Source organism: Muntiacus reevesi, chromosome 10 (assembly GCF_963930625.1).
Source record: "Muntiacus reevesi chromosome 10, mMunRee1.1, whole genome shotgun sequence".
In the NCBI taxonomy this organism is placed as follows: Eukaryota; Metazoa; Chordata; class Mammalia; order Artiodactyla; family Cervidae; genus Muntiacus; species Muntiacus reevesi.
This window is the reverse complement of record NC_089258.1, coordinates 20,943,209-20,970,651: the sequence shown is the minus strand read 5'-3', so window position 1 is coordinate 20,970,651 and position 27,443 is coordinate 20,943,209. Positions and strand designations below refer to the sequence as shown.

The window sequence follows — 27,443 nt, the reverse complement described above, 5'->3', positions numbered from 1 at the left end:
CCATTCTCCTTAATTGTCCCAATATTCTTTCCCCAAGTTCTTTTTTCTTTTATTTTATTGGATTAAAATATATTCCAATATAAACAGTTGATTTAAAGTGTTGCATTAGTTTCTGCTACAGCAAAGTGTGTCAGTTACACATATACATTCATGCATCATGTGCTAAGTCACTTCAGTTATGTTGGACGCTTTGCAAGCCTATATAGATTGTAGTCTTATCTAACTCAATGAAACTATGAGCCATGCCATGTAGGGCCACCCAAAATGGACAGGTCATGGTGGAGAGTTCTGACAAAACGTGGTCCACTGGAGAAGGGAATGGCAAACCACTTCAGTATTCCTGCCTTGAGAACCCCATGAACAGTATGAAAAGGCAAAACGACAGGACACTGAAAGATGAACTCCCCAGGTCAGTAGGTGCCCTATTAATATGCTACTGGAGATCAGTGGAGAAATAACTCCAGAAAGAATGAAGTGACAGAGCCAAAGCAAAAACAACACCTAGACTGGTGATGGAAGCAAGGTCCAATGCTGTAAAGAGCAATATTGCATAGGAACCTGGAATGTTAGGTCCATGAATCAAGGCAAATTGGAAGTCGTCAAACAGGAGATGGCAAGAGTGAACATCAACATTTTAGGAATCAGAGAATTAAAATGGACTGGAATGGGTGAATTTAACTTAGATGACCATTATATCTACTACTATGGGCAAGAATCCCTTAAGAAATGGAGTAGCCATCATAGTCAACAAAAGAGTCCGAGATGCAGTACTTGGCTCCAATTTCAAAAACGACAGAATGATCTCTGTTCATTTCCAAGGCACACCATTCAATATCACAGTAATCCAAGTCTATGTCCCGACCAGTTATGCTGAAGAAGCTGAAGTTGAATGGTTCTATGAAGACCTACAAGATCTTCTAGAACTAACACCCTAAAAAGATGTCTATTTCATTATAGGGGACTGGAATGCATAAGTAAGAAGTAGAGAAACACCTGGAGTAACAGGCAAATTTGGCCTTGGAGTACAGAATGAAGCAGGGCAAAGGCTAAGAGAGTTTTGTCAAAACACACTAGTCATAGCAAACACCTTCTTGCAACAACACAAGAGACAACTCTGCACATGGACATTGCCAGGTGTTCAATACGGAAACCAGATTGATTATAGTCTTTGCAGCCAAAGATGGAGAAGCTCTATACAGTCAGCAAAAACAATACCAGCAGCTGGCTGTGGCTCAGATCATGAACTCCTTATGGCCAAATTCAGACTTAAATTGAAGAAAGTAGGAAAAACCACTAGACCATTCAGGTACGACCTACCTACATCAAATCCCTTAGGATTATACAGTGGAAGTGAGAAATATATTTAAGGGATTAGATATGATAGACAGAGTACCTGAAGAACTATGGATGGAGGTTCATGACATTGTACAGGAGGCAGGGATCAAGACCATTCCCAAGAAAAAGAAAGGCAAATGGTTGTCTGAGGAGGCCTTACAAATAGCTGTGAAAAGAAGAGAAGCTAAAGGCAAAGGAGAAAAGGAAAGATATACCTATTTGAATGTAGAGTTCCAGAGAATAGCAAGGAGAGATAAGAAAGCCTTCCTCAGTGATCGGTGCAAAGAAATAAGGAAAACAGTAGAATGGGAAAGATTAAAGATCTCTTCAAGAAAATTGGAGATACCAAGGGAACATTTCATGCAAAGATGGGCACAATAAAGGACAGAAATGGTATGCACCTAACAGAAGCAGAAGACATTAAGAAGAGGTGGCAAGAATACACAGAAGAACTGTGCAAAAAGGATCATGACCCAGATAATTATGATGGTGTGATAACTCACCTAGAGCCAGACATCCTGGAATGCGGAGTCAAGTGGGCCTTAGGAAGCATCACTACGAACAAAGCTAGTGGAGGTGATGGAATTCCAGTTGAGCTATTTCAAATCCTAAAAGATGATGCTTTGAAAGTTCTGCACTCAATATGCCAGCAAATTTGGAAAACTCAGCAGTGGCCACAGGATTGGAAAAGGTCAGTTTTCATTGTAATCCCAAAGAAAGGCAATGCCAAAGAATGTTCAAACTACTGCACAATTGCACTCATTTTATGCTAGTAAAGTTATGCTGAAAATTCTCCAAGCCAGGCTTCAACAGTACACGAACTGTGAACTTCCAGATGTTCAAGCTAGATTTATTTAGAAAAGGCAGAGGAACCAGAGATCAAATTGCCAACATCTGTTGGATCATTGGAAAAGCAAGAGAGTTCCAGAAAGACATCTACTTCTGCTTTATTGACTATGCCAAAGCCTTTGACTGTGTGGATCACAACAAACTGTGAAAAATTCTGAAAGAGATGGGAATACTAGACACCTGACCTGCCTCCTGAGAGACCTGTATGCAGGTCAGAAATCAACATTTGGAACTGGACTTGGAACAACAGACTGGTTCCAAATCGGGAAAAGAGTATGTCAAGGCTGTACATTGTCACTCTGCTTATTTAACTTATATGCCAAGTACATCATGAAAAATGCTGGGCTGGATGAAGCACAATCTGGACTCAAGATTGCCGGGAGAAATATCAATAACCTCAGATATGCAGATGAACCATCTTTATGGCAGAAAGCGAAGAACTAAAGAGCCTCTTGATGAAAGTGAAAGAAGAGAGTGAAAAAGTTGGCTTAAAACTCAACATTCAGAAAATTAAGATCATGGCATCTGGTCCCATCACTCCATGGCAAATAGATGGGGAAACAGTGGAAACAGTGACAGACTTTATTTTTCTGGGCTCCAAAATCACTGCAGATGGTGATTGCAGCCATGAAATTAAAAGATGCTTGCTTCTCGAAAGAAAAGTTATGGCCAACCTAGACAGGATATTAAAAAGCAGAGACATTACTTTGTCAACAAAGGTCTGTCTAATCAAAGCTATGGTTTTTTTAGTAGTCATATATGGATGTGAGAGTTGGACTATAAAGAAATCTGAGCACCGAAGAATTGATGCTTTTGAACTGTGGTCTTGGAGGAGACTCTTGAGAGTCCCTTGGGCAGCAAGGAGATCAAACCAGTCCCTCATGCAATCAGTTCTGAATATTCACTGGAAGGACTAATGCTGAAGCTGAAACTCCAATACTTTGGCCACCTGATGCGAAGAGGTGACTCATTTAAAAAGACCCTGATGCTTGGAAAGATTGAAGGTGGGAGGAGACGAGGATGACAGAGGATGAGATGGTTGGATGGCATCATCAACCCAATGGACAAGAGTTTGAGTAAACTGCCAGAGTTGACGATGGACAGGGAGGCCTGGTGTGCTGCAGTCTATGGGGTCACAAAGAGTCAGCCACAACTGAGCGACTGAACTGAACTGAACTCTGCATTCAAATAAGTTTATCTTTGCTAAAGGCAAAGGAGAAAAAGATATCTTGCCTCCATGTTGTCTTCCAGGCTTCTCTGTCCATGGAGGCAAGAATACTGGAGGCAAGTACAAGAATACTCCAGGCAAGAACACTGGAGTGGGTTGTCATGCCCTACTCCAGGGGATCTTCCCTATCCAAAGATCAAGGCTGTGTCTCGTCTCTTATGTCTCCTGAACTGGCAGGCGGGTTCTTTACCACTAGTGCCACCTAGAATCCCGTACATATACATGTGTGTGTGTATTAGTCACTCAGTCATGTCCAACTCTTTGTGACCCCATGGACTGTAGCCTGCCAGGCTCCTCTGTCCTTGGGATTGTCCAGACAAGGATACTGAAGTGCGTTACCATTTCCTTGTCCAACATATACATATATCCACTCTTTTTTAGATTGTTTCCCCATGTAGGTCATTATAGAGTATGGAGTAGAGTTCACTGTGCTATTCAGTATGTTCTTCTTCATTATCTATTTTATATATAGTAGTGTGTATATGTCAACTTCAATCTCCCAATTTATCCCTCCCCACCTTCCCCCCTGGTAACCAACCACAAGTTGGTTTTCTACACCTGTGATTTGATTTCTCTTTTGTAAATAAGTTCATTTGAACCATTTAAATAAGCACATATAAGTGATATCATATGATATTTCTCTTTCTTTGTCTGATACTTCACTCAATGTGACAGTCTCTAGGTCCATTCATCTTTCCCCAGGTTTTTAATCTCACTCCACTGCCATAATGTGGTCACTCATCTCTCCTCTCCATCAGCCTCAAAGACATGGAATGTCTTTTAGTCCTGTATCTCTGGGCCTTCAGTCCCATATTCCACTCTCCTGCTAACTCTATGCTCCAGATGTGGATATCAGAAGCCATCTGCTTCGGGAGGCATGAGTCAAGTGCTCGGGCCTGTTGGGCTGGGAAGATCCAGAGGAATCGGGTGGAGAGGGAGGTGGGATGGGAGACCGGGATGGGGAATTCGTGTAACTCTATGGAAAAAAAAAAAGAAAAGAAAAAATAAAATAAAATAAAATAAACTTTTCTAAAGGAGGATGTTTTCCTCTCCTGGGATCCAACTCTGCTATGAGGCCCCTCTCCACCCACCTCTGTAAGTATTGAAGGAGAAAAAACTTCCCAGTCAGGTCCCCTGACTCTTGGGCATTAAGCCTCAGTAAGGATGTAATCTGATGGGCACATTCAGGAAAAAAACACCTTACCAAGACTTTCTGGCATTTTGCATCAAGGTTGTTTAATCCTCCTGGAGCTCCATAGAATTTCCCACCCAGAAAGACCCCTGAGTAACATAACAGGCCCCTTTTAGGAGGATGAAGGCATCCAGGAGGTCAGCTTGAGCCTAGTACTGTCAGGGTGTTGCCTTTACATTGATTCCTTATTCCCACTTCTTAATGATTAACATTCATTTCTGTTCTAAGGCAATAGGGCAGATGCAGGATTTATGATGGGGAAGTGTCTGGGACAGTGGTCTAAACCTGGGCTTATGTTGGCATCACCTGAGTTGCTTCTCAGAACTCCATGCCCAGGCCAGCTCCACCAGGAGCTCGGGGTGAGGCCTGGCCACTAGCCTGTTTCATATTCCCTCCATGACCGCAACATGCTGCCCAAGCTGAGGACCACTCGTCAATGTTTTTGTAGTGCATAGGATGGGCAGTATAAACATGCACACATGGAAACAAAGGCACACAGAAGGAGTAAGAAATACAAAGAAATAGTCTACTTCACTCCCATAAATACATGCTGAAAGCCCATCTGGATTCTGCCCAGAGAACCTGCAGCCCACGAAGCTATCTGTGAGGCTCACCTGCCATGTGTTGGAAATGTCAAAGGATGATTTTAAAAACCAAGCAACCCAGATAAACTTAGGACAAACTCCTCCAGATGCATAAAGGATTTTGCTACAAAAATGACACAAGGAATGTTAGCCCTAGAAAACTATGTGTGGCAGAGGATAAGACAATTGGACAGTATAACCATGAGCATGAGTTTGAGCAAACTCCAGGAGATAATGAAGGGCAGGGAAGCATGGCATGCTGCAGTTGATGGGGTGGCAAAGAGTTGGACATGACTTAGTGACTGAACAACAGGGAGGATAGACTAAAATATGCATGTACTGTAAAAGAAGAAACATCTGAAGTCAATCATCTAAACTTCCACCATAGGAAACTAGAAAAGCAAGAGCAATTTAAGTTCCAAGTAAGAGAGAGAAATAATAAAAATTAGAGCAGAAATCAATGAAATTGAAATAGGAAATCAGTACAGAAAATCAATGAGTCCAAAAGTTAGTTCTCTTAAAAGATAAAATCAGTAAGCCTCTAACCAGGCTACCTAAGAGAAAAAGAAAGAAGACACAAATTACTCATATCAGAAGTGAAAGAAGGGTCATCACTACAGATCTCATGAACATAAAAGGATAATAAAGGAATATTATAAGTAATGATTCTTTCCCACTAGAACTAGGAACAAGGCAAGGATGTCCCATTACATTACTCTTTCTCAACACCAAAATGGAAGTCCTAGCTAATACAATAAGTCAAGAAAGGAAATACTTGAGAAGGAAAAAATAAAACTGTTTGCTCACAGATGATATGATTATCTATGAATAAAACTCAAAAAAATCAACAGCAACAACAACCAAAAAAAAAAAACTTTCCTGGAATGAATAAGTGATTACATCAAGGTTTCAGGATAAGAGGTTAATATACAAAAGTCAACTGCTTTTCTATATGTAAGCAATGAACAAGCTGAATTTGAAATTTAAAATAACACTTTTTATATTAGCATTCCCAAAATGAAAGACTTAGATATATATCTAACAAAACATATGCACAATTCTAGGAGGAAAACTACAAAAGTATAATGAAAGAAATTTTTTAAAACTAAAAAGTGGAATATATTCCATATTCATGGGTAAGAAGACTCAATATTGTCAAGATGTAAGTTCTTTCCACCTTGATCTACAGATTCAATGCCATCCCAATCAAAATGCCAGTAGGATATTTGGCGTATATTGACAAACTTATTCTAAAGTCTATATGGAAAGGCAAAAGATAAAATATAGCCAACACAATATCAAAGGAAAAGAATAAAGATGGAAGACTGACAATATTCAAAATTTACTATAAAGCTACAGTAATAAAGAAAGTGTGGTATTGATGAAAGAATAGACAAATAGAGCAATGGAACAGAATAAGAGAGCCCAGACACTGAACCAAACAAATATAAACAATTGATGTTTGACAAAGAAGCAAAAGCAGTACAATGAAGTAAAGATTTTTTTTTCAACACATGGTGCTGGAACAACTGGACATTCACATACAAAAAATTAAACAGGACACAAACCTTACACCCTCCATAAAAGTTGACTCAAAATGGATGATAAAACTCAAAACTATAAAACTCGTGCAAGATAACATAGGAGAAAACCTAGATGACTGTGAATTTGTTGATCACTCTTTATTTATGACACCAAAATCATGATCCATGAAAGAAGGAAATAAGAAGTTGGACTTTATTAAACTTAAAAACCCTGCTCTTCAAATGACACTATCAATAGAATGAGGAGGTATGAGAAGGTATGCCACAGATGGAAAGAAAATATTTGCAAGAGATACATGTAATAAATTAAAAAAAAAAACTTTGGACAATTATCTAAAATAGGCAAAGAACTTGTCAAACCAACAGTAAGAAAACAAACAGTCAGATTTTCAAATGGGCCAAGAAAGAATATATAATGGAAAAAAACAGCTTCTTCAATAAATAGTGTTGGGAAAACTGAACAGGTACCTATGAAAAAATAAAACTGGAATACTTTCTCACACCATATACAGAAATAAACTCAAAATGGATTAAAGACTCAAGTGTAAAGCTGAAATCAGAAAACTTCTAGAAGACATAGGCAGTACAGTCTTTGATATCTGTTTTGGCAATATTATTTTGGATATGTCTCCTCAGGCAAGGGAAACAAAGGCAAAAAATAAGCAAATGGGACTATTTCAAATGAAAAAGCTTTTGTACAGTGAAGGCAACTATCGGCAAAATGAAAAGGCCACCTACAGAACTAGAAAAGATATTTGCAAATAATATACCCAATAAGGGGTTAATATCCAAAATATACAAAGAAGTCACACAACTCAACATTAAAAAAAAACTTAAATATAACCCAATTAAAAGTGGGCACAGGACTTTAAGAGACATTTTTCCGAAGAAGACATACACGTGGCCAACAAGCATATGGAAAAATGCTCAGCATCACTAGTCATCAAAGGAATACAAGTCAAAACCACAATGAAAACCACACCTGCCAGAACGGCTATTATCAAAACAAGAAATGACAAGTGCTGGCCAAGATGTGGAGAAAATGGAATCCTCCTACACTGTTGGTGCGAACATAGACTGATGCAGCCTCTGTGGAAAAAAACAATATGGAGATTCCTCAGAAGATGAAAGATAGAATTACCATATGATCCAGCAATTCCACGCCACTGTCCTAGCAGTATGTACAATGGTGAGGGTGAAGGTGGCGGATCAACCTCAGGAAGTTAATTTTTGGAGTAAAATACCCAAGTCTGGGAACTCAGCTGAGTGAAGACTGAGATCTTTGCTCACCCCCATCACTGATCCTAAACCTGTCCTCCACCGAGCTTGACTAAGCCAGGTGTGACATCTGTTGGAAACGACATCCTGTGCCTAAGTTTTGCTCTGCAGCCTGGGCTCTTCGCCTTGATGAGCAGTGGAAGACGGCAGTGGTGGACGTGAGTGCCGATTACATCACAGGTGAGCCTCCATGCCCTCGATGGTATGGGGCTGCTGGATCGGCCCTTTAGAACTCTCCAGCACTTATTGGGTTTGTGCAGTTTTGTTCAAACTGTTCAGAAAATGTCATAATCCCTTGCTATTAGTATCAACTGGCACTGCTAATTCTCCCTTTAAGATGATCTTTTACGATCTCCATAGATGGATAGAATTGTAGTCTCTCCAAATGCAGCAATTTCATCCCTGGGAGATCCCCAAGAGCCCTATGAGCTCTAAGTGCTCACCTCTATGAACCCGCCGAGACACCAGCTGATAAGGCACTGTTCAAGACAGCATCAAAAAAGTCCTAAGTCCGGCTTAAAGGAGGAAATCTGGGATCCCCAACACACCCCTCAAGCTGTCTGACCCAGTAGCACCCTCCACCACCAGTCGTTGTTGCTGTTCAGTTGCTCAGTCGTGTCCAACTCTTTGCAACCTCACGCCAGGCTTTCCTATCCCTCACTGTCTCCTGGGGTTTGCCCAAGTTCATGTCCATTGAATCAGTGATGCCATCCAACCATCTCGTCCTCTGCCGCCCTCTTCTCCTTTTGCCTTCAATCATTCTGCCATCAGAAGCCATGCCAAATGCACTTACAGCAGGGGAAGACCCTGGTCCCAGGTTGAGAACCCAGGGATGGCAAAGCCATCGCACAAAGCTAACCTGATAACTTGTAAAAAAAAAAAAAAAACTGAACACAGCGCGAACTAGAAAGAGAAGAGGCATGGGCTAGCATGCAGAGCAGGCTCTCCTGCAAGGCTGACTGGGCTGCTGGGCTGAGGATGGACACTCACCTGCATCCTCTCCAGGTGAGGCTCAGCCATCCCTTCCCAGGCTGGAAGCAATGTGCCTTCTGCTCCCTCTAGTGGCCGGCAGATCACAATGGCGAAGAAACTGAACTGAGAGCTGGAAGGTTCCTTCATTATTACCTGGTGCGGCCCTCCCCAGACATTGTCTCCTTAGCCATGGAGCAACCCTATGACCCTATGCCTGGGTAGAGCAGGGAGAGGCCTGCTAACAGGCAGGCCTCAACATGTTCAGGCCGGGGAGGATGCGTGGTTGTCACGAGGCTGTGGTTGTCAACTTGAGCAGCATCAAAAGCCCTGCTTTGGGGGTCTTCTGGAAGCACAGACTGCCTGACCCCTCCCCTTCACCTGCTCTGACTCAGCAGGTAGAACCTTAGAATTTGCATTTCTAGCAGGTTCCAGGTAATGCTGCAGCTGCCAGACAGGGGACCCCGTGCTGAGAATCACCAAGTGCGAAGGTAGAGCTGGAAGCTGATGGTCTAATTGCATCGTTGACAGGAAGGTGACAGTACCTGCCATGTTCATTCACCCCTCAGTATCAAAACAGAAGTTATGGGGGCCTCCTAAATATGCTCCACTGACATATAAACTGGCCTGGGGTTCCCGAGCCAGACCCCGGCCCGTTCCCTCCTCACCTAGCTGGGTGCCAAGCAGATCCTGTGTGCTTTGCCAAGCACCATGCACCTGCCCCTGACCCATGTGAGGATCGTCAGGTGTAGTAGCAAGAAAACAGTTCTGAGCACCTGGGTTCAAATCCCCACCTGCCACCTCCTAATGGTGCCATTTAGGGCAAGTTACTGACATTTCTGAGCCTTCATTTCTATGTAAAATGGTTATTGTAATACTCCTACTTCATAGGATTCTCATCAGAAGCAAATGATTCATGTGCATGAAGAATTTCAGACAGTACAGGGCCCCTAGGATGTGCTTGGTCAATGTTCACTGTTCCTATTTTTCATACCATAGGGAGCAGTTTAAACCTACCCTGAAGGCAACAGGCATCCTGAAGAGATGTATTAATAGAGCAGGGAATGATATTTGTGGAGCCCCCTACTGGCAGTGAGGCCGGGCGGGGGAGCAACCATTTAAAAAAATTGTGCCGTAACAAGTACACTCAATTGATGGCAAAATGATTATATTCAGCCCAGTCCATATGGTGGCGCTAGAGCGGGCAAAGGTGTCAGTTGAAGATCTCTCCTATGGAAATTCTGGTTCCACAGGAAAAGGTGCACACACAGACCTGTAGCCCTCTGTCTACTGTCTCAGCCTTGGTTGGGTCCACTGGGAGACCCTCCCACCCCCAAAGGTTCATGCCTGAATGCAACCTAACCCAGGTGGGATGTGGATCCACCCTGGCCGTGTTGTCTGGCCTCTTCCAGATTTGAAATTAAGGTTCAGTCTGGGCCCTTCCTAAATCCAATGGCCACAGTGCCAGCTCCACATGAGGCCCTGGGACTGTATTTCCTAGGGTTACACCTGCAATTTTGCACACCAATTGCTTCCATTTCCCAATAGACGCCGTGATTCACATGAACACCCATTTTCTATGCAAACTGTAAGCCTGACTGTGAATCCCTGCATAGCTGGAGTCCTGGACACCTCCCAGTCTCCCCCTCCAGGGATGTGGTTTTCCTGACCAGCCACTTCCAGGGTGAGCGGGACAATTTGGACTCTCTGCCTCTGGTTCCTGGTCTAACTTCCCTTCTTTTTCCAATTCCAAGATACTAAGGAGCCTCAATCATCCCCAAAGTTTGCCCAAAAGTTAGCAAAGTCTGTTTTCGATAGTAGAAAAGAAAAAAGGTGGAAGGCTAACCACAGTGACCAAAAGGGAAATTCAGTCACGATTTCTTCAGAGTTATGCCAGAGAAGCACAGATATGTTGTGGACCAGAAAAGAAAGGGAAGAGGAACTAAAGAGCCTTCTGATGAAAGTAAAAGAAGAGAGTGAAAAGCTGGCTTAAAATTCAACATTCAAAAAACTAAGATCATGGCATCCAGTCCCGTCACTTCATGGCAAATAGATGCAGAAACAATGGAAACAGTGACAGACTTTACTTTCTTGGGCTCCAGAATCACTGCAGATTGTGATTTCATGACTGCAGCCATGAAATTAAAAGACACTTGCTCCTTGGAACAAAAGCTATGACAAACCTAGACATCATATTTAAAAGCAGAGACATTACTTTGCCAACTAAGGTCCATTTAGTCAAAGCAATGGTTTTTCTAATAGTCATGTATGGATGTGAAAGGCGGACCATAAAGAAAGCTGAGCACTGAAGAAGTGATGCTTTTGAACTGTGGTGTTGAGAAAGACTCTTGAGAGTCCCTTGGACTGCAAGGAGATCCAACCAGTCAATCGTAAAGGAAATCAATTCTGAATATTCATTCACTGATGCTAAAGCTGAAGCTTCAATACTTTGGCCACCTGATGTGAAGAATTGACTCACTTGAAAAGACCCTGATGCTGGGAAAGATTGAAGGCAGGAGGAGAAGAGGACAACAGAGGATGAGATGGTTGGCTGTCATCACCAACTCAAGGGACATGAGTTTGAGCAAGCTCTGGGAGTTAGTGAGGGACAGGGAAGTCTGGCGTGCTGCAGTCCATGGGGTTGCAAAGAGTTGGACACAACAGAGCACCTGAACTTAACTGACTGAAACATCCAAGAAGCTCAATAAACTCAAAGAAGGACGAAAACAGAGACCTACACAAAGACACATTATCATCAACCTGTCAAAGCCAAAGTCAAAGGGAGAGTCTTGAAGGCAGCAAGAAAGAAGTGCCTTGTCACATACAAGAGATCTTCAATAAAATTTCTCATCTTAAATGTTGAAGACCAGAAGACAGTGGGTTGATGTATTTAAAAGCTAAAAGAAAAAAAAAACTATCAGTTAAGAATCTTATTTCCAACAAAACTGTCCTTCAAAAGTGAAGGAGAAATTAAGACATTCACAGATAAAATAAAGCTGAGAGAGTTCATTTCCACTAGGCCGGCCCAGGAAGAAATGCTAAAAGGAATCCTGCAGGTTGAAATGAAAGATACTAGATAATAACTCAAAGCTATATGAAGAAACAAAGATCACAGTAGAGGTAAAGCCCATGGGCAATTATAAAAGGTAGCATTTTTGTAACTTTGGTTTGTAACTTCACATTTTGTTTTCTACATAATTTGAGACTATTGCATTAAAAATGTTAGTTTATGTTTTTGGACACACAATGTATAAACATATAATTTTGGAATATCAACAAATGAAAGGAGTGGGTTCAGTTCAGTTCAGTCACTCAGTCATGGAATCAGTACAGAGCTATAAAGTAGCAGAGATTTTGTATGCTGTATGCTAGTGAAGTTAAGATGCTACAAATTCAAATTAGAATGTTATAACTTTAAGATGTTAAATATAAGCCTCACAATAACTACTAAGAAAGTAGAGATAGAATAAATACTAAAGGAAATAAGAAGGGAATTAAGTTATTTTACACATAGATAAAAAATCAACTAAACACAAAGACAGTAATGTAAGAAATGACAGACAAAAAAGTTATAGGGTATTAGAACAGAAATAGCAAAATTATGGAAATGAGTCCTTTCTTACCAGTTCAGTTCAGTCACTCAGTAGTGTCTGACTCTTTACGACCCTACGGGCTGCAGTACGTCAGGCTTCCCTGTCCCTCACCAACTCCTGGAGCCTACTCAAACTCATGTCCATCGAGTCAGTGATGCCATCCAACCATCTCATCCTCTGTCATGCCCTTCTTCTCCCACCTTCAATCTTTCCAGCATCCAGGTCTTTTCCAATGATTCAGTTCTTCCCATCAGGTGGCCAAAGTACCAGACTTTCAGCTTCAGCATCAGTCCTTCCAATGAATATTCAGGACTGATTTCCTTTAAGATTGACTGGTTAGATCTCCTTGAAGTCCAAGGGACCCTCAAGAGTCTTCTCCAACACCACAGTTCAAAAGCATCAATTCTTCAGTGCTCAGCTTTCTTTATAGTCCAAATCTCACATCCATACATGACTACTAAAAAAACCACAGCTTTGACTAGATGGACTTTGTTGGTAAAGTAATGTCTCTCCTTTTTAATGTGCTGTCTAGGTTTGTCATAGCTTTTGTTCCAAGGAGCAAGTGTCTTTTATTTTCATGGGTGCAGCCACCATTTGCAGTGATTTTGGAGCCCCTCAAAATAAAGTCTGACACTGTTTCCATTGTTTCTCCATCTACTTGCCATGAAGTAATGGAACCAGATGCCATGATCTTAGTTTTCTGAATGTTGAGTTTTAAGCCAACTTTTTCACTCTCCTCTTTCACTTTCATCAAGAGGCTCTTTAGTTCTTCTTCGCTTTCTGTCATAAGGGTGGTGTCATCTGCGTATCTGAGGTTATTGCTAGTTCTCCCGGCAATCTTGATTCCAGCTTGTGCTTCATCCAGCCTGGCATTTCGCATGATCTACTCTGCACATAAGTTAAATAAGCAGGGTGACAATATACAGCCTTGACATTCTCCTTTCCCAATTTGCAATCAGTCTGTTGTTCTATGTAAATTTCTAACTGTTGCTTCTTGACCTGCATACAGATTTCTCAGGAGGCAGGTCAGGTGTCTGGTATTCCCATCTCTTTAAGAATTTTCCAGTTTGATGTGATCCACACAGTCAAAGGCTTTGGCGTAGTCAATAAAGCAAAAGTAGATGTTTTTCTGGAACTCTCTTGCTTTTTTGATGATCCAGTGGATGTTAGCAATTTGATCTCTGGTTCCTCTGCCTTTTCTAAGTCCAGCTTGAACAACTAGAAGTTCATGGTTCACATACTGTTGAAGCCTGGCTTGGAGAATTTTGAGCATTACTTTGCTCAGTAATTACATTCAGTGTAAATGGCCTGAACTCTCTAGCCAAAAGACAGATGGTAAAATATAGATAATTTTTTTTTAAATCCAACTAATTGCTGTCTATAAGACACTCATTTTAGATCCAAAGGATGGAAATATTTGTTCTATACAAATAGTAAACAAAAGTTAGTGACAGTAGCAATACCAATATCAGACAAAATAGACTTTAAATGAAGGGACAAAGAAAGACATTATATACCAATAAAAGTTTCAATACAGCAAGAAGATATAACACTTATACATATTTACACATCTAATAACAGACCATCAAATTATATGAAGCAAAAATTGACAGAATGGAAGCGAGAAATGGACTGCTTTCCAACAGTATTTGAAGACTTCAATACCCCACCTTCAATAATGATAAGTAAAGAAATAGAGGACTTGAACAACACAAGACTCAACACTATACATAACTCTCTAACAATAGAACATACATTCTTCTCACATGTACACAGGATACTTTCCAAGATAGACCATATGTTAGGCTACAAATTGTTTCAATAGATTTTTTAAATTTTAAAAATAATTTTATTTATTTATGTCTGTGCTGGGTCATATAAAGTATCTTCTCTGACCACAACAGGATGAAGCTAGGTATCAATGAGACAATATATAGATTTAAGCATTTAGATTATAAAACAAGAAAGATCAAACAACTTAGATTTACAACTTAAGAAACAAGGAAAAAACTACACTCAAAGCAAGCAGGAGGAAGAAAATAATAAAGATTAGAGCAGATCTAAGTGAGGCTGAGAATAGAAAAACAAGAGAAAAAAATCACTGAAACCAAAAGTTGTTTCTTCAAAAAAAGATCAGCAAAATTGACAAACATTTAGTTAGCTAAGGAGAAAAAAGTGTCTAAATTACTAAAAGCAGAAATGAAATGGCAACAGTATTACTGATTCTACAGAAATAAAAAAGGATTATAAGCATACCATGAATAACAGTATGCAAACTGGATAGCCCAGATGAAACAGACAAATAGCCTTATCAGTTAGGCTAAATCACAAAGAAATAGAAAACACGAATAGAGATAACTAGTATGGAGATTGAATCAGTAATCAAAAATCTCCTGACAAAGAAAAGCCTGACTTGATGACTTCATTGGTGACTTTTACCAAACATTTAAAAGAGTTCATACCAGTCCTCAAATTTCTCCCAAAAAGAAGGGGAAACTTCTTAACTCATTCTGTGAGACCAGCATTATCCTGATACCAAAGCCAGACAAGGATGCTACAAGAAAAAAACAAAAACTACAGAACAACATCCCTCATGAACATCAATGTAAAAAGTCCTCAACAAAATATCAGAAAATCAAATTCAACAGAATATTAAAATGATTAATGACCAAGTGAGACTTATTCCAGAAATGCAAGAATGGCTCAATGTTTGAAAACACGTCACATTAACAGAATCAAGGGGATAAAAAAGACAAAACCCACTGAAATGTTGTAAAGTGATTGGCCTCCAACTAATAAAATAATATTTAAAAAAAAAATAAAAAAAAAAATAAAAAAAAAAAAATAAAAAAAAAAAAGCACGATAATCTCAACTGATACATAAAACCTTTGACAAAATTTAACACCCTTCCATAGAAGGAAACTACTTCAAAATAACACAAATAATACATGAAAAACCCATAGCCAATATCATATCCAATGGTAAAAAACTGAAAGCTTTGCCTCTAAGATCAGGAAAAAGGCAAGGATGCCTGCTTTGACCTCTTCTTCAATACAGCAGTTGTGTTCAACATAGGAGTTCTAGCCAGGGTAATCAGTCAAAAAGAAAAATAAAAGCCACTAATTTGAAACAAAAAGTAAAATTCTCTGTTTGCAAGTGATATGATCTTACAGGGAGAAACCTAAAGACTCTATACACATGAAAAAAATGTGTTAGAGCCAATAAATGAATTCAACAAAGTAACAAGATATAAAGTCAACACACAAAAATCAGTAGCATTTATATACTAACAATAAACAATTTTAAAATGAAAATAAGAATGCAATTCCATATATAACTACACCAAAAAATAGAATGAGATACTTAGAAATTAACTTAGCCAAAGAGGAAAAAGGCTTGTACAAGGAAATCTACAAAACATTTTGAAAGAAATTAAAGAAAATATTTTTAAAAAATGGAAAGACATTCATGCTCATGAACTGGAAGATTTAATATTATTAATATGTCAATACTACATAAAGCAGCCTATCCTAAAGGAGATCAGTCCTGAGTTTTCATTGGAAGGACTGATGTTGAAGCTGAAACTCCAGTCCTTTGGCCACATGATGCGAAGAGCTGACTCATTTGAAAAGACCCTGTTGCTGGGAAAGATTGAGGGCAGGAGGAGAAGGGGACGACAGAGGATGAGATGGTTGGATGGCATCACCGACTCAATGGAGATGAATGTGAGTAAACTCCGGGAGTTGGTGATGGCCCGGTGTGCTGCAGTCCATGGGGTCACAAAGAGTCAGACATGACTGAGCGACTGAACTGAACTGACAGAAAGCAAACTTCAGGTTAAATGTGTGTGTGTGTGTGTGTGTGTGTGTGTGTGTGTGCGCGCGCGCGCGTGCACACTAAGTCACTTCGGTCGTGTCCTGCTCTTTGCAGCCCTGTGAACTGCAGCCTGCGAGGCTCCTTTGTCCATAGGGTTCTCCAGGCAAGAAAATTAGAGTGGGCTGCCATGCCCTCCTCCAGGGGATCTTCCCAACCTAGGGATCGAACCTGCATCTCTTACATTGCCTGCATTGGCAAGCATGTTCTTTACCACTAGTGCCACCTGGGGAGAATGTAATCCATATCAAAGGTCCAATGACTTTTTTCCCTCAGAAATGGAAAAATCCATTCTAAAATTCATATAGAACATCAAGGGACGTGAATAACCAAAGCAATCTTGAGGAAAAAAAAAAGAACTAAGTTAGAAGACTCACACTTCCTGATTTCAAAACTCACTACAAAGTTACAGTAATCAAAATAATAAGATATTGGTTAAAAGATAAGCATATAGACCAAGGGAATATAATAGAAAGCCCAGAAAACAAAACTCCCACATATGTGGGCAAACTTTTTTGACTGGGAAGCCAAGGCCTTTCACTAGAGAAAGGACAGTTTTTTCAACAAATGTCTCTGGGAAAACTGGATATCCACATGCAAAAAAATAAAGCTGTACCTTTAGACAACACAACATACAAAAACTAAGTGAAAATGGATCTAAGACCAAAGTATAATGAAATACATCTCATAGCCATTGTGAAGGCTATTATTAAAAAAAAAAAAACACAGAAAATAAGAAACGTTGGCAAAGATGTGTAGAAACTGGAACTCTTACATACAGTGGAATATTAGCTAGCTTTAAAAAGTAAGGGAATTAGTACACATGCTACAGTGTGAATAAAACTTGAGAGCATTATATTAAATCAAAGAAACCAAATATTTAAAGACAAATACTAAATAAATAAATAAAGACAAATACTGTATGAATCCACGTATATGAGCTACTCGTTGTTTAGTTGCTAAGTCATACCCAACTCTTTCAAAACCCCATGGACTGTCCATGGGATTTTCCAGACAAGAATACTGGATTGGTTTACCATTCCTTCTCCAGGGGATCTTCCTGACCCAGGAATTAAACCCAAAGTTCCTGCCACATCTCCTGCATTGCAGATGAATTCTTTACCACTGAGTCACTGGAGAAGCTCATTAGGTACTTGGAGTAGTTAAAATCATAGACAAAGAAAGTAAACTGGTGAAGGCCAGGGGCTGTGAGATGGGAATAAGTGAGTGAGTGAAAGTCACTCAGTCGTGTCTGACTCTTTGCAACCCCATGGACTATACAGTCCATGGAATTCTCCAGGCCAGAGTACTGGAGTGAGTAGCCTCTCCCTTCTCCAGGGGATCTTCCCAACCCAGGGATCAAACACAGCTCTCCTGCATTGCAGGCAGGAGTTATTGCTTAACAAGTATAAAGTTTCAGTGTTGCAAGACAAAAAGAGTTCTGGAGATTGATGGTGGTGATGGTTGCATATCTACATGAACATACTTAGTATCTCTGTACACTCAAAAATGGTTAAAATGGTAAATTTTATACTATATATATATTTTACCACAATTAAAAAAAATGAAGAGAAAAAAAAAAGAAGGAAAAAAATGAGCAAAAGACCTGAACAGACATTTCTCCAAAGATACCCAAATGACCAATGAGCACATGAAGGGTGCTGAACATGAAGAGTCATCAAGGAAAATGCAAATCAAAACCACAATGGTATACCACTTTACATCCCCTAGTATTCTAGAATTTAAAAGTCAGATAATAACAAGCGTTGGTGATGACACAGAGAAATTAGAACCCTTATACACTGCTTAATGATGCAGTTGCTTTGGAAAATTGGCATTTCAAGTGACTAATTATAAAGTTACCATTTGACATACTGATTCAACTCCTAGGTATATATCCAAGGTAAATGAAATATATGTCCATTCAGACACTTTTATATAACGTTTACAGTGGCATTATTCACAATTGCCAACTGCCCATCAAAAGATTCGGAGAAGGCAATGGCACCCCACTCCAGTACTCTTGCCTGGAAAATCCCATGGACAGAGGAGCCTGGTAGGCTGCAGTCCATGGGGTCGCTAAGAGTCAGACACGACTGAGCGACTTCACTTTCACTTCTCACTCTCATGCATTGGAGAAGGAAATGGCAACCCACTCCAGTGTTCTTGCCTGGAGAATCCCATGGACGGAGGAGCCTGGTAGGCTGCAGTCCATGGGGTCGCGAAGAGTCAGACTTGACTGAGCGACTTCACTTTCACTTTTCACTTTCATGCATTGGAGAAGGAAATGGCAACCCACTCCAGTGTTCTTGCCTGGAGAATCCCAGGGACGGGGGAGCCTGGTAGGCTGCCGTCTATGGGGTCTCACAGAGTCGGACATGACTGAAGTGACTTAGCAGCATCAACAGATTAATCATAAATAAAATGTGGTATGTCCATAAATGGAGTATTATTTATCCATAAAAAGGAAGTGCTAACACATGTTATAGCATAGATAAGCCTTTAAAACATTATGCTAAGTGAAAAAAATTAGTCAGGACAGTGCACATGTTATATGATTCTGTTCATATGAAAGTCCAGAATGGGATAATCTACAGGGACAGAAAACTGCTGAGGGGTACCTAATGCTGGAGAATGGGAGACGAGAAGGGTGATAGCTAAATGGTACAGCACGAAATTACAAAATGGACTGTGATGATGGATGCACATATCTGTGATTATACTAAAAACTGCTGAATCATACACTTTAAATGGATATTATGTAAATTATATGCCAATAAAGCTATTTTTAAAGATCTCTATGTCTACCAGTTCATAGAAAATACAGGAGGCAAGAAACAAGTTAAATAATGCCACAAGGACATGGACCCAAATCATAATGAGGGATATTCTACAGACAAATGTCTAATTCCTCAAATAAATCAAGGTGTAGAGGGAGGCAGAAAGAAAGTTGCAACAGAGTGACATAAGAAACAAAATGAAATGCATGATGCAGATCATCTATCAATTCTGATTCCAACAAACTTACTATAAAAAAAATATCTTTAAGATAATCAGAAAAATTTCAATATGTTCCATAATTATTTTTGGTTTTGTTGGTATAACGATGATATGTTATTGTTGCAATGTCCTTATTGGTAGAGATTCCTGCAGAAGTTACAGGAGAGATGATAGGAGGCCCAGAATCCGCTAGGAAAGGCTTTGAAAATGTCCTCCTTCCCCTTCCTTTCTTCTCCTTTTCCTTCCTAAAAGAACAATCAGTCCAAAAGCCAAGAGGATAGGTCTCGGTGCCATGAGGGTCATGTAGCCACAGTGGCTCCACAGGGCATCCTGGAGCGCGAGCAGAGTGGAAATGCCCATGGGATGGAGGGATGGACTGGCGCAGGGAACCAGGGAGAAGGTTGGGCAGTGCAGTCTGGTGGTCAGAGCCCAGGAGGGGGAGGGTGTGTGTGTAGGAGGCTAGAGCGGCACAGGCATCGGAGCGTGAACAAGGTGAGGAGGGAATCATGTGCAGAACGGTTGGGCTGGGAAGCCCAAGTCAGGGCTGGGTGAGGAAGGTTTCCACACACAGTAGGGACAGCAGCCGTGATGGGTGATGTATCACATACAAAGGAGTTCATCAGATCGGTTAAATTGTTAAGAATAATGGGAGTCAGGTTCCTTATTGTTGAAGAAGGGAGTCGTAGACAGAGAAAAGGAAAAAAGTAAAAATGAACCCTGTGACTGTAGCTTGAAATTAGAAGAATTTTTGTGAACGCCTGGTTTCCAATTGTCTGGTGGTTCAGATGGTAAAGAATCTGCCTGCAACGCAGGAGACCTGGGTTCAGTCCCGGGGTGGAGAAGATCCCCTGGAGAAGGGAATGGCAACCCACTCAAGTATTCTCGCCTGGAGAATCCCGGGGACAGAGGAGCCAGGTGGCTAGAGTCCACATGGTCGCAAAGAGTCAGACACAATTGACTGACTAACGCTTCACTTTCATAGATAGATAGAGAAATAGATATGGAAATAAGTGTGTGTGTGTGTGTGTGTGTGTGTGTGTGTGTGTACAGTGTCTGTCCATTTAGAGGGTCTGGTAGCAGCAACACCCCACCAGCAATGAGCACATGCAGTGCCCAGATCTTGGTCTCCGAAGGAACCAGACCAGAGTTCATTTGGAGAAGTGGGTAACTGCAGGACTCGGCCAGATGGCCGAGTTTTATCATTTTGCTGTTTTATCATTTTGCATCAGGAGACAGGAGATGCTGAAAGATAAAGACATGTCAAAAGGACATAGAAGCCAGCTTGAAGGAGCATCAAAATGAATACAATAACTAAGTATAGCCCGTTGGATGGCATCACCAAGTCAATGGACACGAGTCTGAGCAAGCTCCAGGAGATGGTAAGGACAGGGAGGCCTGGCGTGCTGCAGTCCCTGGGGTTGCAAGGAATCCCACACGACTGAGCAACTGAGCAACAAGAAATAGCCCACTGAATAAAACAGGAAACTAGAATCTACAACAGCAAAAATAAATAAGTGATTATATTGAAAGTTTGATCGTGAAGAGGGTAGTTATGTAGTTTTCACAGTACCTCCCCCAAATGTTAACTCAAGGGAAAGGAGAGGGTCCTGCTATGGGGAGGCATGCCGACACCTCCTCGGTGAAGCCGTCCAGGTGAACACTCACGGGCAGTCAGCATCTCCCCAGCAGGACGCAGGGATGCAGCGAGCAGTGTTCCTACGATAGTTCAGCCAAGATGCATACGCTGACTCCAGTAATGAGGAAACATCAGAGGAACCCGAACTGAGAACTGTTCTAGGTTGAAGCAGGCTAAATAGACATCACCACTGAATGCAGCACATGATTCTGAACTGGATCCTTTCAGGACAAAGGACATTCTTAAGACAACAAAAGGCTCTGGAGGATGACGTGGTGGTGATGCAGCAGGATAAAGGTCTGATTCACGCGGGTGTCTGCACCATGGTTAGGCAGGAGAATTGTTAGCAGGAAGTCACACACGAGTACTCTCAGGGGTGATGGAATATCTGAGCAATTGACTCTCACATGATTCCAGAGAAGAAAGTTTTTGTATACTGTGCTTCCAAACAATACTCTAAAAAAAATTAATGGGGTGAGATACAGGTGAAATGAGATTAGAACAATATTGGTCATTGCGGCAGCCAATGATCAGTACTTGGGAATTCATTAGACCACTTTCTTTGCTCTGGTGCATTAAAGAAACATATAAAGCCAGTGTTGACAGAAGACAGATGGAGGAAGAAGGGGGAGGAAAGAAAGGACCCGCAGGGTACCCACTCTGCCTGGGGCAGGGGATGAAGTTGTGAAACACTGGTCCTCACACTGATGGAATCGGAGACAGCCTTGGTGAAGGCACAAAATTAAGCACTAGAAAAACTAAAATACTTGTCAAGAAATTAAAGAGGTAGCAAAAATGAGGTAAACTAAAGAGTGTTCACAGGGAACATCAAGAAACAATGTCTTGAAATTTTAAATTAACGAATCAAGCACTTTTCAGAGAACTTTAAAGAGAATACATTGGCAAAGCCTGTCTCTCTCGGAATCGGAAATAGGGTAAGGAGGAGGGAGGGGGCCTGTTAGTCTTCATTAAATCCTTTCTGTCTTTTTTGTTTATATCTGGGGCCACAACATCGACAGAAACTTAAAAGACAAATTGCTGAGATGACCTTGTCAGTCAAGCACTTTTCATGCTTCCTTACATTTCTCCGCCTCTCTTGGGGGTCAGGTGGGGACTAATGGACCTGAGGTGAGTGACATGTGTCGCTTCCCCAGTGAGGCCACTGATCTACCTCCATTCCTCTCTTCTCCATGGTGACAAGGCAGACCCAGAAGATGAACAAGCCTGCATCCCTGAGCCACCCAAGCAAGGACCAGAGAGACGAGGGAGCCACAGACACCAGCTTGGAGTGAGTGGGAACAGAAGCTATGCTGGATTAAATCACTTTTAAGCAGAATTCACCTTTTATTTGTTGAGGCAGCACAGTCTAGACTGACCGGTAAAAAAAGGAATTTAAAGATAATAACATGACTCTATTAAGTGGAGGGATTGGGGGAAGGCTTTCTTAATTACACTAAGAAGAAAGTAACAACCTAATAAATGTGAATGTTGGATGGTGTTGTGGTTTGGTGATTGGACGTGCTCTCATACCTGCCACAACCTGAGACCACGTTAATAAACAACCTGAGACCACATTAATGAAACCCATGGAACACCCAGCCATGTGTGACAGCAGCTTGTTCAAATGCAAGCATGCTGCCCACCACACTTTTCTGGCCCTTCAAGGCCAAAGTGATGAATCAGTGATAAATGACTCAGGGAATAATTTTAGACACAGAGGGCTGACTAAATGTTTCTGAAAGATGTTGAAAAGATTAAAAAAAATGTGCACCAGATGCCATCTCTGAGGTTGTTCCTACAGACCAACTCACGGGCCTATTTCCAGCTGGTATTTTCAAGGGTCGGTAGCTTCAGCAACTCCCCAGGAGCTCAGAAGCCCAGCCACAACCATGCCCATCACCCCAGTTATCAGCGCCCCCAGGCGTCTTGAACAATCAGTGCACAGTGGGAAGGCACATAGGTTGATATACTCGGGGGTAAATTTAGATGCAGAACTGTTTTGCATCCTTATTTTTCTGAGTAATCTGTTCTGCCAAGCTTCCCCCTTTATAGTCTGGGACCAACCAATTACCATGAAAATCAGATGAATAAATATTGAAGAGAATGTGTTCATCGTCTATTTTCGTGTCCTCACAGCAAGCAAGCAACATTATATTTTTAATTAAGTCTTTCATTTCCATTTTCCCTTTCAGCTAAAGCTGTCCTCCATAGGATCAATTAAGCTAGATAATCAGATCCAATGAAAAACCCCCCAAAAGAACAGTTATTAGTAGGTGTGATTCACACATTTTCCCAACCATACTGCAAATTTCTGCTCCAAAATTAAAGTTGTAGAGACAACACAGTGTGGGGTGTTCAGGGCTTGCTCAGACATCTGGTCTAACTTCATCTCCTTCTTACCTTCTACATTATCTCTATACTGTCTTGTGAATGTATAATATATTAGTAGTACATATCTTTTCATAAATCATCCTTTTGTCTATAAGGACTGAGTGACCAAAAAAAAAATACTAATTGTCTTTGATCTACAAGAGGGTATAATTTAGCTAAATTTTAATTTTAAAAAAAGTACCTAGAATTTTCAACCAAAATATGTATATTCTCATAGAATTGCTTAGATATTTTCTCTTCTATTTACTTAGAGATAACTACAACAAATTTCATAGGCAGTCAATGCAGACGGAAAGAACTCTGGACTGAGTCTGTGCAGAAAACTTATTTTCGAACCCAGGTTGCCTTCTTGGGTCCTCAGTCCCTAACCTGCAAAAGTCTGAGGTTGATTTATGTATTCAGTTATCCAATGATTACTGAACACCACTTATGTGCCAGGCTCTATTCTAGATGGTGGGAAATAACTACACTGAACAAGACTGCTACCCTCATGGGGATTATAGTCTAGCTGTTGTTGTTGTTTAGTCTGTAAATTGTGTCCGACTATTTTGTGACCCTGGGAACTGTAGCCAGCCAGGCTCCTCTGCTCATGGGATTTCCAAGGCAAGAATACTGGAGGGGGTTGCCATTTCCTTCTCCAGGGGCTCTTCCCAACCCAGGGACTGAACCGCAGGCAGATTCTTTACTGCTGAGCCATTGGGGAAGCCCTATTGTCTGGTTGGGGGAGCTAAATAATAAATTAGCAAACAAAAGAGTGCTTGTTTGTGATAAGTACTTAAGGGTAAGAATAAATCAGGGTAAAGAAGTAGCAGTTATACAAAGTATTCTCTGTGAGATAAAATGGTGGGGGGAGGTGGCTTCTCTGATTTGGAGTAAACCTAGATCATTGTAAGAGGTGAGTATAACGCCATAATCTTGACATTCCCTTGATGAACACACAACCAAAGGAAGCAAAGACGATGAAGACAGATTTCTCTTATGAACAGCACCTGAAAAAATTCTAAAGGAAATATTCAGACTCCAAATCCAAATCCATGATTTACTATGTCATAGGCCAAGCAGAGTTTATGCCAGGATGAAACATCAGAAAAATCTACCTAATTCCCCAGACAAATGGACTTTAGGGGAAACAAATCATGGTATTATCACAAAAGCTGTTGAAGAAACATTTGATAAAGTTCAATACCTATACATGATAAAAGTAATTGGGTAATTAATATATATGTTAATGAAAGCAGAGATTATCCTTCCCACTGGTCATGGATATATACCAGGTGCCAAAATCAGTGTCTGGATTAGTAGTCCTTCAGTACACATCTGTTGAGTGAAGAATGAATGAGTGAATGAATGAAGTCCTTTAGGCTGATTAGAACATCTACAAAAGCTTTCATCATCCTTAAGGGAGAAAGTGAAAGTCACTCAGTCGTGCCTGATTCTTTGCCACCCCATGGACTGTAGTCCACCAGGCTCCTCTGTCCATGAAATTCTCCAGGCAAGAACACTGGAGTAGGAAGCCGTTCCCTTCTCCAGGGGATATTCCCAACCCAGGGATTAAACCTGGGTCTTCTGCTTTGCAGGCAGATTCTTTACTGTCTGAGCCACCACAAAAGCCCGCATGAAAATTTAGAGGCCATCCTTTTCAGGTTGGAAACTGCACAAGGGCGCCCTCTCCTGGCCAATGCTCAAAGATGCCCTGGTCAGCTCAGCAGTACCCTGTGAGGTCTGGGATTTGGAAGACAAGAGAAACAGTCCGTGTTTGCAATGGCATGACCGCTGGTCCAGTAAAACTACGACAGTCAGAAAAATTTCCAGAATCAAGATCACACTATTTTCCTCTCCCTGCAGCAATAGCTATTGAGAAAAAGTAATCAAAAATAACATATAACTTAAAACAGGCACTAAAACCAGTCACCCAAGGAAGTAACCTAATTAAGGAAACGGAAGAACTTTCTGGAGAGAATTTTAAAATTCTAACAAAAGGTATCTTAAAACTAAATAAGTGGAGCCATGCCACGCTCATGGAGGTGATGATTTACTACTAAAAAATGTCAGCTCTCCTCAAATTAATCTGCAAATTCAGCACAAGTCCTCTCAAAACCACAGCATGTATTTTTGGTGACTTGGTAAACTGAATCTAAACTCAGAACAAAGAACAAAGGTCTGAGAATAGCTAAGACAACTTATGAAAAGGAGACTCAAGAGGAAGGACTCATGCCACTAGATGTTAGGATAGTTTAAAGCGTGATGACTAAAGCAGTATGGAACATGCACAAGGAAGGGAGCGTCAAACCAACAGAACAGAACTGAGAGCCCAGAAATAGACCCATGACACAGAGAACTTAGTGTGTGTTAGAAGGAGCATCACCACCACGGAGAAAAGATGAATTCTTCGCTAAATAGTGATGGGAAAATGGACTCACTACATGGCGATTTTTTAAACGTCGGGCCCTTCTCTTACATCATCTTCTAAAGTAACTTCAGTTGGGCTTGAAAGGGTAAAGGTGAAAGATAAAACCATGAAGCTAATAGGGAGAAAATACCAAAGGAAGATGCAGTATACCTGTGATTGGTGGGTGAGAAATCTTTTAGAACTATAAACCATAAAGGGGAAAATTAATGGATTTAGCTATATTCCCAGGGAAAAAAAAGACTTTTATTTGATGAAGAAGGTCACAGACAAAATTATCTGAGAGGTGAAGACATGGGAGAGTACATATGGACATTCTATGACTGGAGAAAACTCAAGAAAGCCCATTAAGAAAATTAAAAGGGAAATATGGGGGAAAGATAGGAATATAAAATTTATGAAGAAATCTGTTAAAGTGCAATCAAAGAATTGCATGGCAAACAATAAGACATCTCTTCACTCCCCACCCCTGTCATATTAGCATAATTGGAGAGAGAAGAGGCCGATGAAGGCCCTTCATCCTCTGCCACTGTGCATGTCGGTAACCCTAGCCATTCTGGAAGTAAATGCAACCCCACAGTGACATTAAATGTATATACATTCTGTGATCAAAAAGTCCACTCTTGGGATATGCCCAAGAGAGACTGTACCAGGTGCAGGGGGGAGCAAGAATAAGGTTTGCAGCATCAGGTTTTTAATCCTTCCCAAAAGAGCTCAGGAAGTGATGTGTAACTGTGTATCCAGTGAGCCCCAGATGGCCCACCCAAGTAACACTTCATCATGCAGAGACACCACTGGCAGATCTCAAAAGCATGTATCGAAGGGGAAAAGAAAGAAATGATTTGTAGAACAATATCATGTTCGTGAATTTCTAAAACACAGAAGCACAAGATATGTATTTTCCTTGGTATGTATATATATGTGAGAAAAAGTCCACACAACTAGGGAAAGTGGATTGGAAGGCTATAAATTACACTTATGGGGTGTGGTTGCCCAGGTGGAAGGGAAAGAGGTGATGCAGAGGTCTAGGGAGCCAAGGTGGGCAGGCAGCTAAGTCCAGACACCTGAGGCAAAACATCCTCTCTAACACACACAGTTCAGTTATGTCCAAATTCAACTGAGGACTGTCTTCATCCCTACCTGTCAATCAAAAAATGCAATATCTGTCATACAGAACAGACTTGTGGTTGCCAGGGGAGGGAGGGGATGGGAGAGGGAAGGACTGGGAGTTTGGGATTAGCAGATGCAAACTATTGTACAGAGGTAGGATAAACAACAAGGTTCTACTATATAGCACAGGGAACTATATCCAATGTCCTGTGATTAACCACAATGGAAAAGAATATATATATATGTACACACACACACACACATATATATGTCTGTCAGTATAACTGAGTCACTTTTCTATACAGCAAAAATTAACACATTATAAATCAACTATACTTCAATAAAACTTTTAAAACAACATCCTTTACTATAGAGATAACTCTACCTGCTTTTTTGTTCTCACTGGATAAAAGATTTTAAACAACAATCCTGGAATTTACTCAATAGTTAGGT

General features: G+C 40.8%; 1 protein-coding gene across 1 annotated transcript in view; it reads right to left on the bottom strand.

The window, feature by feature from the left end:
* The window catches only part of SHC3 (SHC adaptor protein 3), a 177,265-nt gene that overhangs the window by 1,188 nt on the left and 148,634 nt on the right, over window positions 1–27,443 (bottom strand). The gene's annotated exons all lie outside the window — the stretch shown is intronic.